The 19,109-nt window shown below is 40.5% G+C and overlaps 1 protein-coding gene across 2 annotated transcripts in view; it reads right to left on the bottom strand.

Annotated features, from left to right (window-relative positions):
• The window catches only part of RESF1 (retroelement silencing factor 1), a 38,602-nt gene extending 35,537 nt beyond the window's left edge, over positions 1-3,065 (bottom strand). For both annotated transcript variants that reach the window (XM_060024558.1, XM_060024559.1), the window contains exons 1-2: positions 2,983-3,065; positions 1,542-1,634 (exon numbers count right to left, since the gene is read on the bottom strand). The gene's annotated coding sequence lies outside the window, so the exon portion shown is untranslated. The remainder of the gene's footprint in view (positions 1-1,541; positions 1,635-2,982) is intronic.
• Positions 3,066-19,109: the final 16,044 nt, after the last annotated feature.

Below are 19,109 nucleotides of genomic sequence, written 5' to 3'. Positions count from 1 at the left end.
AAAAGTTTGCGTATGATTTTTTGTTTCTTGAAACCTAAGCGGACAATATAATTTCTTTAACCACAATTTTAACTACAAGTTAAGATTTTATTTACAAATGAAGTCTTGTAATTTAACACATCTCAAGAAAATCTTAGTGACTGTCATTAAATCTCTGCAATCACTTCAGACATTTACCTCAACAGGCTAGGCTCTAACACTGCCCTTCAATTTACAAGCACACTTAGGATATCAAGCATAGACACACTACATAGCTGTTTGTCAACAAAGCACTTAGAATTCTTCAAAGGTCCACAAGATTACATTTCTTTTTTTAAGATTGTACCTTTAGGGCTTCCCTGGTGGCGCAGTGGTTAAGAATCCTCCTGCCAATGCAGGGGACACGGCTTCGAGCCCCGGTCCAGGAAGATCCTACATGTCGGTCCAGGAAGATCCCACATGCCGCGGAGCAACGGAGCAACTGAGTCGTGCACCACAACTACTGAGCATGCGCTCTAGAGCCCGCGAGCCACAACTACTGAGCCCGCATGCTATAACTACTGAAGTCCACGAGCCTAGAGCCTGTGCTCTGCGACAAGAGAAGCCAGCGCAATGAGAAGCCATAGCCGCAACTAGAGAAAGCCTGAGCAAAGCAACAAAGACCCAACACAGCCAAAATTTAATTAATTAATTAAAAAAATACGGCTGCAGGTAAAAAACAGAGTTGTGTCTGGTACTTCCTTACAAAAACAGAACCTCCAACATCATCTACAGTCAAGGGTTTAATCAACACAAACTCGATAAATTGATTTAGCACTTAAATGAGCAAACAATCTCCTGTAAGACACTGTTAATTTTCTTAGGCCATAAAATATATTTCTTCTCATGACAACAGCTAAGATTTATTAAGCACTTACCATTTACCAGGAGCTCTTCCAAGTGTGTTCTATCTACCAAATTCATTAACTTATCACAACAATCCTGCGAGCTAGGTACTATGGTTACCCCCATTTCACAGAAGATGAGAAAACTGAGGCAGAGAAGTTAAATAATTCTCCCAAGGTTGCAGAGATGGCAAGTGGTAGAGCCAAAATCTGACGCTCAGCAGTCTGACTGCAGGGACCATGGTCTTAATCATTACAGATTTCCTAACACTACTTGGAGTTTACAGGATGGAAGCCCTGAAATGACCTCTTTGGCTTTATAGGTTTATATTTCAGGGGATGGTTCTCCCAGAGTTCTGCTCTGTGCTGCCTTCCTCCAACCCCATGTGCCACATATGATGAATTTAAAAAATAAGAAACAAACCATGTAGAGAATAATGTTAAGTAGACCTCTTCCTCAGTAACTTAGACCACAGTCACCTCACCATCATCTTCTATTCCTTTTCTTGCAAAGATGAACAGCTGAATTCTCCATGCTATGCCAACCATATTTCTCAAGCTTTGACGTCAAATCCACAGCATTCTATAGTTTAATATTTAACCAATGCTGATTCAACTTAATAATTTTGTTCCACAACAGATAAATTAGAGTAGACTACTTAGAGGAGACACGCTTACCTTTAAATATGATATTACTCATTCATTACTGTATATGTTCCCATTTCCTTCCAAACGTGTCAGTATCACTCCACAGTGTTTACTTCTTTGGTCCTAGGAACAGCAAGAAACACTTTATAACTGATAATAATTTAATATAAAACTTAAATATATAATATATAACTTAATACGAAAATTATAGTTGAATTTTATTTATATAAAGTTCACATTAAGTTTGTAATAAAAATACACACTAATCTGTTTACTTGATACGACATTGCTGTGCAAACTGTTCCTTAAGGTTGCACCAAAAGCAAACTAAGTTTACTGAATTCTTATTAAGAAGGCAAAGTAACAGAAACAAACTGGGTCTGCCTTAAAATACCGTTCACTTTTTAAGTGATAATTCACGTGCGCTCCTCCTGGGCCACTATTATTTTATCACGCTAAACAACACTTTAACTTAATTCTTTATTGGATTAGTAAACAAGAAGCCAACTATACAGTAAAAAAAAAATAAGTAAAACCTTAACTCATGCATAATAATACTAAAACTTAACTGTGGTTTACAGCTAACGCATTAATCAGAAAAATCCCCAAACAAGCTCTGCGACCCGCCTATTTAAATGCACCCAAGCTCATCCCCATCACTTGCTGTTCTCCTTATTTTGATTACAGGCACTAGAAGTATTACAAATTGTTTTCAGTGAAACGATTCTCCGGAAGCTTGCTGAACTCAGGATCCTAAGGTCATCTGCTTAGGGAATTCGCGTCCCTCGAGAACATCTAAAATCTGTACGCATTTGTGCATTTAAAAATGCCTCGAGGGACTAACTATTGCAGAGGAACAGAAAACGTCTCCGGCACAAGCGCGTTCGCGGGCCACTTGGAGATGCAAGCGAAGCAATTCTGTTTCGGGAGGTTCTGCATAATGGGGGTGGGGAGGAAGAAAACACTAGAAAAATAAATGCAAAACAAAGATCTTTTTTTCAAGCCAGCGACAGGAAATCAATAACAACATAAGCCACTCTCACATCCAGCCTAACCAATCGCCTTGGAATTTAACAAAATGCGTCCTCGCAGTCTGCACCCGCGACCTCTACGGTGAAGAGTAAGGCGATCCACAGAAAACACACGGCGAGGCGCCGCCCTCTGGGTCAGGCTCTGAGTCCGCGGCTCCTCCGGGCCGGCCCCGCGCCGTGGGAGGGCAACAAGCCGAGCCCAGCGGGCCCGCCCAGCTCTGGGCGGCGGCCAGCGGGGCGCGTTCACCGTGGGCCCGAGGCCCGAGCCCCCGGAGCCCCTGCAGCCGCCACTCTGTCCCCGCCACAGAACAAAAGCGCTCACCGCCGCACGCCCAGCCCCGCCCGCAGACGCCTGGACTCCCGGTGCCCCCAGCCCAGCCAAGACCAGAGAAGATGTGCGAGTGCCGGCCGGGAACCAAGCCCCCCCACCCCCAACTCACCAACGGGCACACAACCCAGCCAGGGCGAGCGGAGGAAAACGCAGCGCCTGGCAGCCCCAGAGTTTAAGTCAACTCGGGTCCGCCTCCAGGGGCGGGTCGAGTTGGAGGCCCGGCTCCCGGAACAGTACAACCCCTCCCCGGGCGCAACGGCAGCTGCGAGACCCGGTCCCCGGCGCCGGGGTCCTAGTGCCGATCGGATGAAGTAGCGTCCGGGGCCAGCCCCGCCCCCCAGTCATCTCCCAAACTTGCAAAGCTAGTTCACGTATCTGAGGAAGAAAACTCCAGCAGTGGCTCTCCGCCTTTAACTTGCATCAGATTCTTTCGAAGGATTTGTTAAAAAGGGACTGAAGAGCACCATCTGCAAAATTGCCAATTCAGTAAGTCTAACTCCGGGCTGAAAATTCCTAACAAGGGGGAGCATCCATTAACGCAGAGAAACCTCCTAAAAGAAAAGGAAATAGACTCTTTTTGCTGGGGGATTTCTACAGGAGAAAGTTGTGAAAATTAATAAAGGGAAACCTCACCAAAATAGAGTTGGGAGGCCAGAAGGGGGAGCTCTCATGCAGTACAGTACCACTCCCAGTCAATTACAGAAGGAATTGTCAATTACAGGCCCCAAAGAGCAAGATGTACATTGCAGTTCATACAAGAAACAGACTACCCCAGCAACTCAGCCAATGAGAAACTGTCATCACCCTCACTTTTCACCATGCACTTTCCTTCATAAGAACCCCCCCCAAATTCCTCCATTTTCTCTATAAAGTAACTTTCCTTTGTTTGTTGGACTTGCCTATAGCTTTTGCTATAGTTTGCTTGACCCAAATTGCAATTCGGTCACCAAGTGCAAAGTGATACTGCTTGCCCCATGACAGGCCAATAAATCGAGAGACCAGGTGTTGGGGTAAGGAATAGCGACTTTATTCAGAAAGACAGCAGTCGGAGAAGATGGCAGACCAGTGTCCCAAAGAAACATCTTACCGGAGCTAGAATTCAAGCTTCTTTTAATACTAAAGGGGGAGGGGGTGTGGTTGGTTGTTGCAGACTTCTTGGTGCAGGCCAGACCCTGGAGGGGATGTGAGCATCCTTTCTTCTTGTATCTGTCCACAAAGGTCTGATCACCATGTTCCTGTAAACCTCCAACAAGACAAATGTTATTCTTTGTTCTGCAACTGTTTATCTCTATGTAAATGAAAAGTCTTAAACCTTTAAAGGTCAAACCCAGAAGGCAGAGCCTTGAGAATGGCTATCAAGTACATTTCAGACTCTAGGCAGCATTTTTTTGGACAAAGGTGTAGAACCAGCATGACTAAGCACAGGCAATGTGGCAACAGAGCGCAAAGGTTAGAGCTAAAGGTATCAGGTTTGTTCTTCTCTGTTACAATTCCTCTGCTATTCCCGAAAAAAAACCATTTTTGCTGGTAAAATAACTTTTATTTTTAAAGTCAACAAAGTAAACAAGGGAATCCAATCTGAGTGAATAAGAATGAGAAAGGGCAGAGTTGGTTAGTTCTTGTAATATGTAGGGCGGGGTAGTCCTTTGCCCTCTTGAGGTGGAGATCATGGCTCTGCACTCACTTTGGGGAAATCACTTAACCTGTCTCTGCTCAGTTTTCTCATCTGTAAATTGAAAATAACACTAACACTTACCTCATAGGATCGTTGAGATAGTTACATGAGCTAATACATAACTAAAAGCAGCTCTCAGAACATGGGGTGGTGTCCTTGGCTCAGATATGGGGTTTTCCAGAGCCTAAGCCACACAGGTCAGCAAACAGAAGTGAATGCAAGAAACAGGGAGTTTTGTTGCAAGAAAGTCTGACATGAACCCCACTCCTATATAGCCTAAGGATGGCTTAATGCCCAGCAAGATTTAATGCCCGGGAAGCTACAACTCATTCTGAAATGAAGCAGCTGATCTCTCTGCTGTGTATCCTTGCCCCTGTTTGTGCTGACTTTCTCCTGTCTCCTTTAGATGAATAAAGCTTGTCTGATTTTCCGAAAGTGTGGTCTTTCCACCACTCCTAAAGTACAACTGACATTTGTCAATATAGCAGGCCTGAAGGGTCACCAGCAAGGGGACTTGCAAGGGGAGGACACACTCTCTAGAACCTGAAAGTTGTTTAATCAGGGGCTGGACTTTAAGTTGCCTTCTCTTTAAGGTATTTATAATTCAGTATGCTAAACAAAGAAATTTGTTATCCAACTGGTCAGGCTGGGGAAAGATTCCCCAAAAGATTAGATTGTTCTATGCTATGTCCCCTATCATAAATTACAGATCCTCTCTCTGTGTTTCACAATATTCAAAAGAAAGTCTCTCTTTAGTCAAATTACTTTGGCTATAGATGCTATCTCAATCTTTCAAGAGCATAATACTTAGCCTCAAGGCTTGTTAACTCCTAAAGTTATAAAACATGTTTTAGAAAATTGCGTGACATCATTAGCATGTCTATAGTAAGAAATTTGTACGAAAGATGCCTAGTATTCATTTAAGAGGTAAATGAGGTCATTGGTTTTCTTTTTCTTTTCTTGGTTGTCCCCTATATTCTGTTTCTCCTTCCTGCTAGGTACAAGGTCACTTAACTGGAGAATACATTCCCCAAGCCTCCCTTGCAGCTAAGTATTGCCACATTTCAGTTCTTACAATGACATATGAGCAAAAATGTTGTATGCAACTTCTGCCTGAAGGAATGTCTTACCCTGAAATTCCTCTTTCTCTACTTGTTTATATTGGAATATAGAAATGGCAGTAACCTGATTTCAACCTTTGAAAGGAAAACTATTCCTGAAGGCAGGAATTCTTTTTTTTTTTCTGGTGCTTTAAATCTCTTTGGCAGTTTGGTGGAGCCCATAGACCCCTTCTTAGAATAATGTTTTGGAATGCTTAAAATAAAATATATAAGATTACAAAGGAAATTAATTCAGTATGAAAGTTATAAAAATATTTTTAAAACAAATGTGTGATATGATAATATGTGTTTCTTTATTAACAAAATAAATAAGATCTAGTAGCAGATCTAATAACAACTGTGATTTTGGAAGTGATGGACATAAATGACATTTCAAGATTATCTGCATAATATAAGAATACCTTACCTGTGATTTTTATGGTGAAAAATTTATTGTTAATACTGCTATATTTCTGTGTCTTTGTTGCCAACATTTATAAATGAAGGAAATGGTACACTTCAAAAAAATGTTAGTGAAAATAGAGTTAATTGTTTTGCCATCCAAATTCATGGTATTCTTGAATTCTATCCATGGATATGGTAGGCATAAGTTTGGCCCCTGTGACCTTCACCTCAGGGTGTTACTCCATGGTTATGTTACTTACATACAAAAGGGACTTTGCAGATATAACTAAGATCACTAATCAGCTGACCTTAAAATAGGCAATTTAGCCTGAATTATCTGGGTCTTGGTGGGCCCAGCATAATCATATGAACCTTAAAACCCAGAAGATGAAGACAAGAGAAGAAGCCAGAGAGATGTGGCACAGGGGATAGTCTGAGAACGAAAGCATGAGAAGGGCTCAACTGTCGCTGGCTTAAATATAGAGAGGGCCACATAGAAAAGCATGAGAAGGAAATAAATTATGCCAACAACCTGAATGAGCTTGAAAATGAAACTCTGTGAGATAATAAGGAGGTGTTGTTCAAGCAGCTCAGTTTGTAGTAATTTGTTGTGTCGGCAACAGAAAACCAGTATAATGGACTCCAAGTTATAACCTCTGCCCAAGGGAATGTTTAAGGAACAAAACAGAAGTAAACCGGGTCCTGAAAGTTCTGTAAAGAAGAGATCTCCACCAGCAGGGACCACCTAGACTATTACTGAGAGAGAAGTAAAGTTCTATCTTTTATAAGTTGATTAAAGCTCTGGTTATGAAACAGTACTCATTTATGTGAAGTGTAGAATGAGGAAAGATCCAGACCAAGTCTTGAAAATCTCCAATGTTTAATGGCAAGGGAGGAAGATACGCCTTAAAGAGACATGGGAATAGCCAGAAAGACAGAAGAAAAACTAGGAGAACGATATCACAGAGGCAGAGAAAGAGAGCCGTTCATGTGAGTAGAAAACCTTCAGTCCTGTTAAAGATCAGGTAAGAATAAACTGGAAAATACCCTTTGGATTTGACAAGAAGGGGAATGATTGGAGACCGAAACCTGGAAATGCAGGTACAGAAAGGACAATGAAAACAATCCTGAAGAAGAACAGTTAAAAAGGACTTTCACAACCTGATCTAAAGATGTACTATATAATAATCAAGAAGTGTGATATTGGTGTAAGGATAAACCACTAATTCCCCCTAATCCATGTGTACTTTAGTACTTTTCTCCATGCTCATTTAACCATATATTAATATACGTATAGAGAGATCTTACTCACCATTTTATCAAATAGAATATTGTTCACACTTCTCTGATTCTTACTTTATTCAACAAGCCATAGCAGTCCCTCCAGGTTACAGTAATAGCTCTAAGTCATTTTTAATAATTACCTAAAATTCATCATTACCTAACGAAACTCGCTTCATTTCCAATTTTTGCTGCTTGTGAACAATCGATAAGTATTGGAAGGATTCCCAGGAGGAAAATTGCTAGGCTGAACTGTAATTTCAACATAACAGATATTGCCAGATTACATCCTTTTAAGGCTATAACTATTTTCAGTAATGCCAATAAAGTTATTCTTTCTCTATCATTGACAATGGGCATTAGCTTCTCAATCTAGGTAAAGTGATCTCATTGTTGTGATTATTTGAACAGTCAAAAAGATCTGGTGCGTTGAATTACCAACTAGAAAACAAAATTCAAGGTCAATTTGGAAAACAAAGAACAAAAAGTGAGAAGGTAGCCACAGGGTTCAGCAATCAAAAAGGAAAATAGCTCAGCAATTCAGGTGCTAAAAGCTTTGAGTTTTGGGGACTGATGCTGCTAATCAGTCATTCTTTGTTGAAGCTACTATTCTTTTCAGATTCATGGTTAAGGGGGATGAATTCAACTGGCTTTTAAAGACTGCCCAGTTGTGTCAGGTCTGTTCATTCTCAGTAGGACATCCAAGGTGATACTGAAGGTTGTGAGAGACTGAAGGACCTGAGTGGTCCTCTGATGTCCTTGTTTCCACAGCGGTTCCTCCTCACCCCTTCCTGCACATGACCATAGCCGTTACCTATCTCCCCCCATTCCTCTTGACCAAACAATGGCTACCAATCCACAAGAATTATTCCTCTCTTTCCCAAGGAACCCTCTTCGGCCATCTATTCCCCAAATTGGCCACACTTCAACGGACCCCTCCTGCTAAAATGCCATCCTTTCACAGGTTAGACTGCTCATACCCAGCCTTCTCCAATAAATTCCAATCAGGACTGAACCCTCTGCTGCTCAGCCCCCAGCCACATCAAGGAGAATAGAACATGCCCGAGACCCCTTTTCATGTCCCCTCAAGTTGCAAGGACTGGTTGCTTCAGTGAGCCCTGCTCCTGACCTGCTCTCTGTGTTGAAGAGCCACCTAAACGTTTATTCTTTTTATTGTCTGTGGTGCAAGCCTCTTGATTTGTTTTCACTATTCCGGGTTCTCCCAGATGAACTGGGCTCATAGTTCCAAGACGCTTTCCTGGCCCACTTATTCTTGTCTGCTCTTGTCATTTGAAAGTGGGATTAAAGTTGTGGGGGTGAATAGCACTAAATGTTGGAAGCTCTCGCAGGATCTTACCAAGGACACTTTAGGTCTTCAGTGGTTATTCTCGGGAACTTGGGATATGAATAAGATAATTCATTTGCTTGCCACCTTAGACACAAATGGTTGAAAGATTCCAAAAATTCAATCACCTGCATTTTCAAATGGGCATTGTTAGTAAGACAGTAGTAAGGAAGCGAATGGGGTTAAACCTGATTATATCATATCTTGCAGAAGTAGAATACCAGGCAATAAGAGAAATTGTAACATGCACTGGACAAGTTTATTTCAGAACCCCTCTGTGTTGTTTGCTGATGATTGGGGGAAAGGTAAACTATGGTTTCCTAGGTCTTCCTGTGGAATCAAAGAATATGTCTCAGAAATTAATGATTTCAAAAGGAACAAAGAATGTAGGAACAAACGACTATTATCAAGAAAGAGAAGCAACCATAGCAAAGATAATAAATCAGTCATAAAGACTCCCAGTTCTGTTTCAAAGGTAAAGATCAGCCTGAAGCACATTCTTGAGCTGTTTTTCAGGATCCAAACCCCCTGGAGCACTCAACCACCAGACTAAGTGGAGCCTAAGAATTGATGATGCTGACCTTTGCTGACCCTCTTGAGTTCACTCAATTAGGCGCCTGGATTTTGTCAACCTAGAGTAACCTCTGCCTCATTTTAATGCTAAAATCTCCGCCCTAAGGGTGGGTATTGCCACCATGTTTTGAACAGCAACGTCTGCCTATGGTCGCACTGGCAAGGGCATCTAGAACTTCACCTCTACTTAGAAGATTGCACTCATCCTTTCCTGAATGTGCATGTGCCCTTAGCTTAAAATTCCCTGATCTTGCTGTTCAGAGAGACAGTGCTTTGAGAGCTATCTATCTCCCTGACTCCTTACTTGTCACACGTAATAAATGCTTCTGCTTTGATCAAAAGTACTTGGCACGTTCGTTGACTATGCACCCCAACCGATTGACCCATTGAGTCCGGCAACGGCATGAAGAGCCCTCTAAGAGAAAACTCTAAAGTTCCTGCCATTAATGATGCCTCAGGAAAGGCTAATAACAATGTGGAGGATCTAAAATCCAACCTTAAAATCTCTTCTCCCTCTCCTGATCCAACCCTAGATTGACTTTCCTCCTTGACCCCTGTACCTTACCTTCCTCCTCCTCCTTATTCTGTTCATCCTCTTCTTCCTGTACCTTCCCTAGATCCTCTTCCCTTTTCTCCACTGCTCCTTCTTAAACATACCCCTTTCACTAAGCAGTGTCCCTTCATAATGTCTTATAACATAGGTAAAAGTGATGACCAAGCTTGCTGGCCTTATACCTTTAAACTTTGGTCAAGGAGTTCCCTGGCACTCCAGTGGTTGACTCCCTGCTTGCACTGCAGGGGACGCAGTTTGGATCCCTTGCCAGGGAACTAAGATCCCACAGGCCACAAGGTGTGGCCAAAAACAAAAATTTTTTTAAATAAATAAATACACAGACTTTGGTCAAGATCAGGTTTGCATATTGTAGTTAAGAACTTTATAAATCCTCCTAAGGAAAGAGGGAAATTTATTGAAGAATTTACAGTCATCTTAGAAATTTATAGTATGGAATCTCTGATCTCTACCAGTCAGTTCATCTCTTTATGAGACACAGAGACGGGGAAACGCTAATATTGGGTTGGCCAAAAAGTTTGGCCAATATACTGTGTATGTCTTTCGTTATGCTCTCTAGATAGAAAGTCTTGAAGAATTGACTCCCTCCACCTGCTGACAGTATTAGCAAATGAGGGACATAACTTTTCAAAGGATAAACTCCAATTTTCAGACCAAAGTGCATTATTTTGGTCATGACATCGTCATACAAAATGGAAAGTCTCTTTCCCTGTGAGAGTGGAAGTTCTTCGTAACTTTACCTGGCTAATAACCAAAGCATAATTTAGAAGAGTTCTTGACTCATGGGATATTGTAGACATTGGATTCCTAACTTTCTTTACTGGCTGCCCCTTTGTATGATCTTAACTAGTTGACACACCTGAATCCTTGCCCTGAATAGATTCACTACTCTTGGACTCCATAATTATCATAAATATTTCTTTCTATTTGCATAAAAAAATCAGGACAAACTCTAGGAGTCTTAACAACAGCATATGGGAATCAGAGACCCATTGATTATATCCCCTCATTTTGACCCCATAGCAAAAGCCCATCTACCTTGTTTGGGTACAATGGCAGCAGCTGGTTACTTAGCGTTAGTAGCTGCATTTAACCTCATGGACCCTGGTGCTGTTCAGACCTTACTTTTGATGAAAATACATAGCATTTTTCTGCCTCTAGTTTGACTTCTGAAAAAATCATCTCCTCTCCCCCTGCACATATTTCATCCATTGCAGGAATACTCTAGACCCCACCACTGTTCTGCCTCATTCAATGGAAGGCAAACCTCATAACTGTCATAGGCTTATTTGGGAACTTACCTGCCTGACTCTGACTTCTTAGAAACTCCTTTAAATGTCCATAATTAAAGCCATCTGTGGATGGGAACTAGTTGAGTACCAAAGAAGGAGGCAATCAAGCTAGACATGCTGACACAACCCACTCAGATTTGCTTGGATCCAACCCTCTTCCAGAGGCCAAATCTGCACAAGAGTTTGACAGTCCTTTGCTAATGTGATGTGATACATAAATCATTAAAAGTTACATGTTTAGGGAGTTCCCTGGTGGCTTAGTGGTTAGGACCCCGGGCTTGTACTGGTGGGGCCTGTGTTCAATCCCTGGTCAGGGGACATCCCATAAGTCACTCAGCATGACTAAAAAAAAAAAGAAAGAAAGAAAAAGAAAACTTACATTTTTTGAAATAAATAATGTTTGTTTTCTTCACTATAAATTCATTAAATAGAACAGAGAAGATAACTGTTTTTGCTATTAGAAGACCCCGAATTTCAAAATAAAAGAATTCTGAATGCTATGGTGTGTTTTTTCCTCCAAGTTTTCAGTTTCAGACTAAAGTAGACAGGATCATAAACAATACAAGTAGTATGATGTCTTTGTAGTATGTCAGCATAGCTAAATACAAACTAACTTTCCCAGAATTTCTTTTCCTGCATGATTCTGAGTTACAGTTGGCCACAGGAGAAGTATGAGCATTTTTTGGAAGGCCTAAGTGAAGCAGCTCTCATTTTTTTCACACTGAAAGTCAGTATAGGGTGTCAGGCATTGTCATAATGAGCACATATTGTCACTGATCTGCTAACACACCTTCTGGGGGTACAGTGGTACCAATCCATAGTTCCCCAAGCACACCCCATATCTCCTCATTCAGCTTTTCCTAGTCCTGGGTCAAATGCATGGGTAGTTCCATGGTGAAGGGCACCAACTTCTCCTGTAGTTCACTCAACATCATGGTTTATCCTTGTGGTTTCTAGTTTATCCTTATGGATTCTAGTTCTTGCTCGTCCTTACTTTACATCCAGCCTCCCTTATTACCAGCCTGGATGACTTCAGGCCCTACACAGTAGAGAGCCAATAGCCTTGCATAGACTTCTCAATCAGCTACCATAATTGTCTAAGGTCTAATGCCTATAATAAATTTCTTATTCAATTATTCATGGTGTTTCTGCTTCTCTCATCAAACGCTGCTTGATACAAGAAGTCAGTACACTTATGAAAAAAGCATCTTCTAAGGAGGAACATAAAATTATATTTGCTGTATTCATTGTTTGCTATGTGCCAGACATTTCGCTAAGTGTGCCTTATCTCTTTTGATCTTTACTACAACACTGTTTTCCAGGTGAACAAATTGAGCTCAAAGAGATTAATAAATTTGCCCAAAGCATGCTACTAGAATACGAAAAGCTGGGCAATTGAGAGTTTCTACTCATAACTGCTGGGTCATCCTACCTCCCCGAAGACCATAAACTTTGCACAGCAATAAATTCTTTGTGCAGAATGGTGATTTTTTTTACCCTGTAAGTATTTTGACTATTCATTTTTGTTTTCTGAAACAGAATAAAGGAAACCTCATTTAAAATGAAATTAAGAGGCCAGAATGGGGAGGCCTCATGCACTACCACTTGTCATCAGTTACAACCCAACAGGAAGCATCAATTACAGACCTCAACAGGAAGATTTCTTTTGCCCAGCAATAAGCCCGACCAATAGGAAAAGCTGGGTCACCCTGACTCTCACTTTCCTCCAATGGACTTCTGGTCAAAACCACGCCTCCTGGGACTTCCCTGGTGGTCCAGTGGTAAAGAATCCACTTTACAATGCAGGGGACACAGGTTCAATCCCTGGTCAGGGAACTAAGATCCCACATGCCGCGGGGCAACTAAGCCCACGCACCACAACCACTGAGCTCTTGCGCCTCAGCTAGAGCCTGCGAGCTGCAAACTACAGAGCCCATGCGCCCTGGAACCCATGTGCCACAATTAGAGAGAAGCCTGCACACCACAACGAAGAGTCCACACTCCACAACAAAAGATCCCTCAAAGCCTCAGTGAAGATCCTGTGTACCGCAACTCAGACCCGATGCAGCGAAAAATAAGTTAAATAAATAAATAATAAATCTTAAAAAAAAATGCCTCCCAACTTCCTCTTCTTTCTCTAGAAAGTAACTTTCCCCTCCTTTGCTAATTGGGCTTGTCTAGGTTTTTTGTTACAGCTTTCTTTTCTCTAATTGCAACCCCTCTGCTATTCCTGAATAAACTCATTATACTGGTAAAATAACTGGTTGTTTTATTTTGCAGGACATCAGTTTGAAAGGGATCAGAATATGCCACCTCCAAATACGCCACATTGACAGAAGGATTATTTTGAGCTGAGGCATTAAGAATCACTTCCACACACACCCCCACCCCAAGAGGGAGGGAACTGTCAATTTGCATAAACAAATTCTTGCTGAAATAGCCCTTATGTACCATTAGTTTCATTTCCCTACCATTTTTGTCCCTTGAAGCCCAAAACCCCTTTCTTTTGTTGAAAGGGCATATAAGCTTTTCTTCTTTGAGTTGCACTTCTTTTCTGTGAACTCCTATGCACATTAAAAAAACAAACAAAAAAAGAGTGACTTTTCGACTGTTAATCTGTCTTTTGTTAGTTTAATTAGCACACCTCCGGGCAATAAACCTAAGAGGGTAGGGTTTTTCCTCTCACTGTCTAAGTTAAAATGGATTGTTTTCCAAATAGACCATCTGAAGAAGTTCCTTTGCTTAACAACACAGTACAGAAATGTTGTCTTCCTAGTTAGAACTTGCAAGAGACCTACTGTCTATGTAATTCAATCACAGTTTAAAGTGTTAACTTGACCTCCTTTACAAAACACAACTATCAAATACTCATTATGTGAGGTATAATTCTTAGGTATGGGGAGGAACACAAACTACAAGTTTTTGTAAAAGCCACAAGAGGCCAACCTATTGCATCACACATCTTAAAAGAAGAGTCAGGGCATGCTGAAATATGCTGTGTTTTGTTTGTACCAACATTTTCCTCATTATAAAAAATAATAAATGCTCGTTAGACAATGAGGAAAATCCTGAAAAATAAAATAAAGTATTATTAATAACCTATTACTCAAAGATAATCATTAATATACTGGTTGATGGAATAAAATTCATGTTTTAAGACAGGATAAGAAAATTTAAGCAGAACATATTCCCTACCTGCCTTGGACCCCTGCTAATGTGCAATGTGCATCTGCGTTATACATTAACCAGACCTCCTCAAAGGTGGGAATGTCTACTCAACCATAAAGATCGTTTTTTTTTCCTTCTCTGACTCCAGAAACATATCTCCTTAGAAGATAACATTGTTTTCCTAATGCTGTGAGGAGTCATGGTGACCTATTGTACTCTTGGTACCTGTAGATCTAGACTATGTATCCTTGGTGACCTTTATGTAAAATGTCAGTGTGTCATTTTGATAGCCAATACTTTGTGTCCAAAATGTATATAATTGTGACTTCTACTTCTAACAAGTGGAACCGTCCTCAGAGTTTTCTGAAAGACCGTCTGTCTCCTGGGTTATAATCTTCAGTTTGGCTTGAATAAAATTCTCTATTTCTCCCATAGAGAAATTCATTAATTTTTCTTCAATGAGATGTTTTTGCTCTTATGCTTTCTTTTCTATGCATAGTTTTTGTTTTCTTTAAAAAATAGTTTTAGGGAATTCCCTGGCCGCCCAGTGGTTAGGACTCTGCGCTTTCACTGCCAAGAGCCCAGGTTCAGTTCCTGGTTGGGGAACTAAGATCCCACAAGCCACGTGGTATGGCCACACAAAAAAAATAGTTTTACATGTTATAATATAATCTTCAAAATCATAATTTTAATGATGGAATCTTTTTCCAAGGAATAGAGGTACCATAGTTTGCTAAATCATTTCTCTAGTGGTGAACACAGTTCATGGATCATTTTGCTTTCTTTGCTTTTACTTAGACATAATAACATTTTTTTAAGTCAGAATTTCTTAAAAATGCAAAAGTAATGCAAAAATGTTATGAAAATTCAATTTCCAACTTCCATCCTCAGAAATAATTGCTGTCCAGTTTCTTCTGTCCATATTGTTCCAGGGCCTTTTCTGTGAACATACAATTATATCAAAGGACAAAATTCTTAGATAGATTTGTTAGTACACATCTAAGTTTTATTGACTCATTGAAACTGAGCCCCTGTGGGGCTCCTAGGCCTTTCTGTGTCTCCCATTTATTTAAGGCAACAAGATGAGATTCTTCCCCAGCTGGCTATGCCTCTGTGTCCCCCCATTTCTTGATTAAGGAAATAGGCTTCATTCAGCCTTCAATTCCCCTGAGTTCCAAGGGGAAGGTTCAAACAATTGCTAATTAGGGAAGGGAGGGGAGACAAGGGAGGAACAGTCAAGAAACAATAGTGCAGCCTTGGGGCAGAGTCCTGGCTCCTCCTCAAGGCATATACATAGCAATATCTTTGAGCTATTTTGCAGATATTGAAACCCCTACCAGGTGAAAGAAGTTATCTGCATGCTGCCCACAAGCATGTAGAACCCAGACTGTTTGGAACCAGAAGGTTGATACTGACTCCCACTTACCTCACCACCAACCAATCAGAAGAATGTCCATGAGCTGATCACGCCCTCTTTGAACCATTACTATAAAACTTCTCACAACCACCCACCCCCCCCCACCCCCCCCCACCCCCCCCCCACCCCCCCCCCCCCCCCCCCCGGTGGGGACACACAGTTTTGAGGGCATTATCATGCTGTGGCCCACTTTGCCTGGCAAAGCAATAAAGCTATTCTTTTCTACTTCATCCAAAACTCTGTCTCTGAGATTTAATTTGGTGCTGGGGTACAGAGACTTGATTTGGCTTCATTATAAAATAACCAGCAGGTAAGAAAACAGTTGATTTGAGAAGCATTTGAAGAATAGATTCTTACTTATAGTCAGAGGGGAAAGAAACACCAAATAAGATTGCTAAATTAGTTATGAGTGGTTAACTTTTTCAGAGCAATAAAGACCTGTCACATTTGGTAATAACATCTCTACCAGGTGGTAAGCATCCTAACAACTTACCAAGTTTACAAGAAAACTTCTCATCTTACAGAACAGTAGTCTTTCTGCATCTACGTAAGTTGTTGATGGTTGTCAAATATATGGTATTTCCCAAGAGTGTCACGTTAGAGCAAACAGACTTAGTAAATGTTCTGTCATGCATTAAAAAATCAAGCTATTGGGCTTCCCTGGTGGCGCAGTGGTTGAGAGTCCGCCTGCCGATGCAGGGGACATGGGTTCGTGCCCTGGTCCAGGAAGATCCCACATGCTGCGGAGCGGCTGAGCCCGTGAGACAGGGCCACTGGGTCTGTGCATGCGGAGCCTGTGCTCCGCAACGGGAGAGGCCACAACAGTGAGAGGCCCGCATACGGCAAAAAAAAAAAAAAAATCAAGCTATTATCACTCAAACTCTAAGTTTGGGAAAATTTTTCTTTAAATATATATATTTATATATTACATATGTATCTGTATATGTAAATATTACATATATTTATACGTAAATGTATATGTATATAATGTATATTTAAGGTATATATTTATTCATGTACACACACACACACACACACACACACACACACACACACACACACACTTGTCACTTCAAAATTATAAAAGTATTTCCCTAAAATATTTTTCTGGTAACCTTACAACTTTGTTTAAATTTTTAAATCTTCCCCACCCTAAGTATTTGTTATTTGATGTAATGTAAGCATCTTTTTCATCAAAACAAACATCACTTATTGAATAGTTCATCTTTTCCCACTGATTTGGAATGAAAATTTAGGTTATTTTATATATATATAAAATTTCTGTTTATTTTCATTTATTTATTTATTTTTGAAACATAGATTAGATAAAAATCTATCTATATGTATCTTCTTGAGTCTATTTCTGAGCTTTCTTCTCTTTCAATGACTCATTTCTCTATAACTTCTTTAATATGACAATGTTTAATAGCTTTATATTTTGATATATGGGAGAGCATATCCCTTATGTTTATTCTTCTATTCAAAGTATGTTATTTATGTGAATCTACTCTTCCAGATATTCTTTTTTTTTTTTTTTTTTGCACTACGTGGGCCTCTCACTGTTGTGGCCTCTCCCACTGCGGAGCACAGGCTCCAGATTCGCAGGCTCAGTGGCCATGGCTCACGGGCCCAGCCGCTCTGCGGCATGTGGGATCTTCCCGGACCGGGGCACGAACCCATGTCCCCTGCATCGGCAGGCGGACTCTCAACCACTGTGCCACCAGGGAAGCCCAAGATATTCTTTTTTATTAATAAATTATATTCTTTTGAATTGATAGGAGTAGAAGTTTGGAGTCATTGGGTATGTTCAATGCCAAACTGTTTTTCAGAGAAGTTGTATCAGTTTAGACTCCCAAGAGCAGGGCATAAAGCTTCCTGTTGCCGACTTTCTCACCAATATGTGGTTTTATCAACCTTTTAGAACTCAGTCGTTCTGGTGGGTATATAGACTTAACTTACTGTAGTTTTACTGATTATTATGGGAACTGTTAGCATTTTCACCTATTTTCTATGTAGAATTTCTGTTTATTTTTATTTATTTATCTATTATTGAAGTATAGTTGATTTACAATGTTGTGCTAATTACTGCTATACAGCAAAGTATTCAGATACATATATATATATATATATATATATATACTTTTTTTCTGCATTCTTTTCCATTATGGTTTATCATAGGATATTGAATATAGTTCTCTGTGCTATACAGTAGGACCTTGTTGTTTATCCATTCTATATATAAACCCTTACATCTGCTAACCCCAACCTCCCACTCCATCCCTCATCCTGGAATTTCTGTTTGATGTTGAAACTGGGCAGGACCTGTGGGGCTCTTGGGCACAAAAGTCCTTCTGTGTTCCCTTCTCTGCATTCCAAAGGTCAGGTTCAAACAGTTGCTAATCAGGGAAGGGAGGGGATGTAGAGACAGGGAGGAGCAGTCAAGAAACAGTAGTGCAGCCTTGTGGCAGGGTCCTGGTTTCTCCTCAAGGTATATACATAAGAATATCTTTGAGTTTTTCTGCAGGACTGAAACCATCACCAAATAGAAGATGTTCCAGAGAGAAGGTCACAATTCAATAGCCTCAAGAACCACAGATCACAGACCGCCTGATGCCAGAAGATCTCTAGAATGAAAGAATGCAGGCCCCAGATGCACCCTGATCCTTATCAGCAGCCCTGCCCCCTGACTATAAAACTCCTCACAACCCCCACTCCCTGAGATGGGACACACAGTCTTGAGGGCATTAGCCCACTGTGGCCCCCTTTGCCTGGCAAAGCAATAAAGCTATTCTTTTCTACTTCACCCAGAACTCTGTCTCCAAGATTCAATTTGATACGTGTGTACAGAGGCCAAATTTCAGCATCATCAATGTGATGCCTGTTTAAGATTTTAGTATGTTTGTAGAAGGAAGGTCTAGATTTTCTTTGTTTTTATTGATCCACCTGGAATTAATTTTGGTGTAAGGTAAGTTGTAGGAGTTCAACTATCACTTTCCAGACAGCTAGACACTTTTCACAATACTACTCATTGAATTATTCATTCCAGATAATTGATAATGTAGAATCAATGTTTGTACATGTATATGTGTGTCTGTCTATCTATAGTATATGTGGATATAAATTCTATTAAATGTTCCTTTGCATTACATAGAATGCATAGGTAAATTGGAGAACTTCCTTGGTTTTTTTGACATTGAATCATCCAATCCAAGAACATAGTAAACCTCTCCATTTATCCTCATGTTCTTTCATGCCTCTTTAAACAGTTTTATGATTTTCTTCTTAGTCTAGTTTCTCTTACTGTTATAAAGAAGATTTTTCCATTATGTTTTCCAATTTCTTCTTTTCTCTATATACTTAAAAGAAAAATATATGTGATAAAATATATATAACAAAAACATACCATTTT

Source organism: Delphinus delphis, chromosome 11 (genome assembly GCF_949987515.2).
Source record: "Delphinus delphis chromosome 11, mDelDel1.2, whole genome shotgun sequence".
NCBI lineage: Eukaryota > Metazoa > Chordata > Mammalia > Artiodactyla > Delphinidae > Delphinus > Delphinus delphis.
Note: the sequence above shows the minus strand (reverse complement) of the source record. Positions and strands in the feature narration are given on the sequence as shown.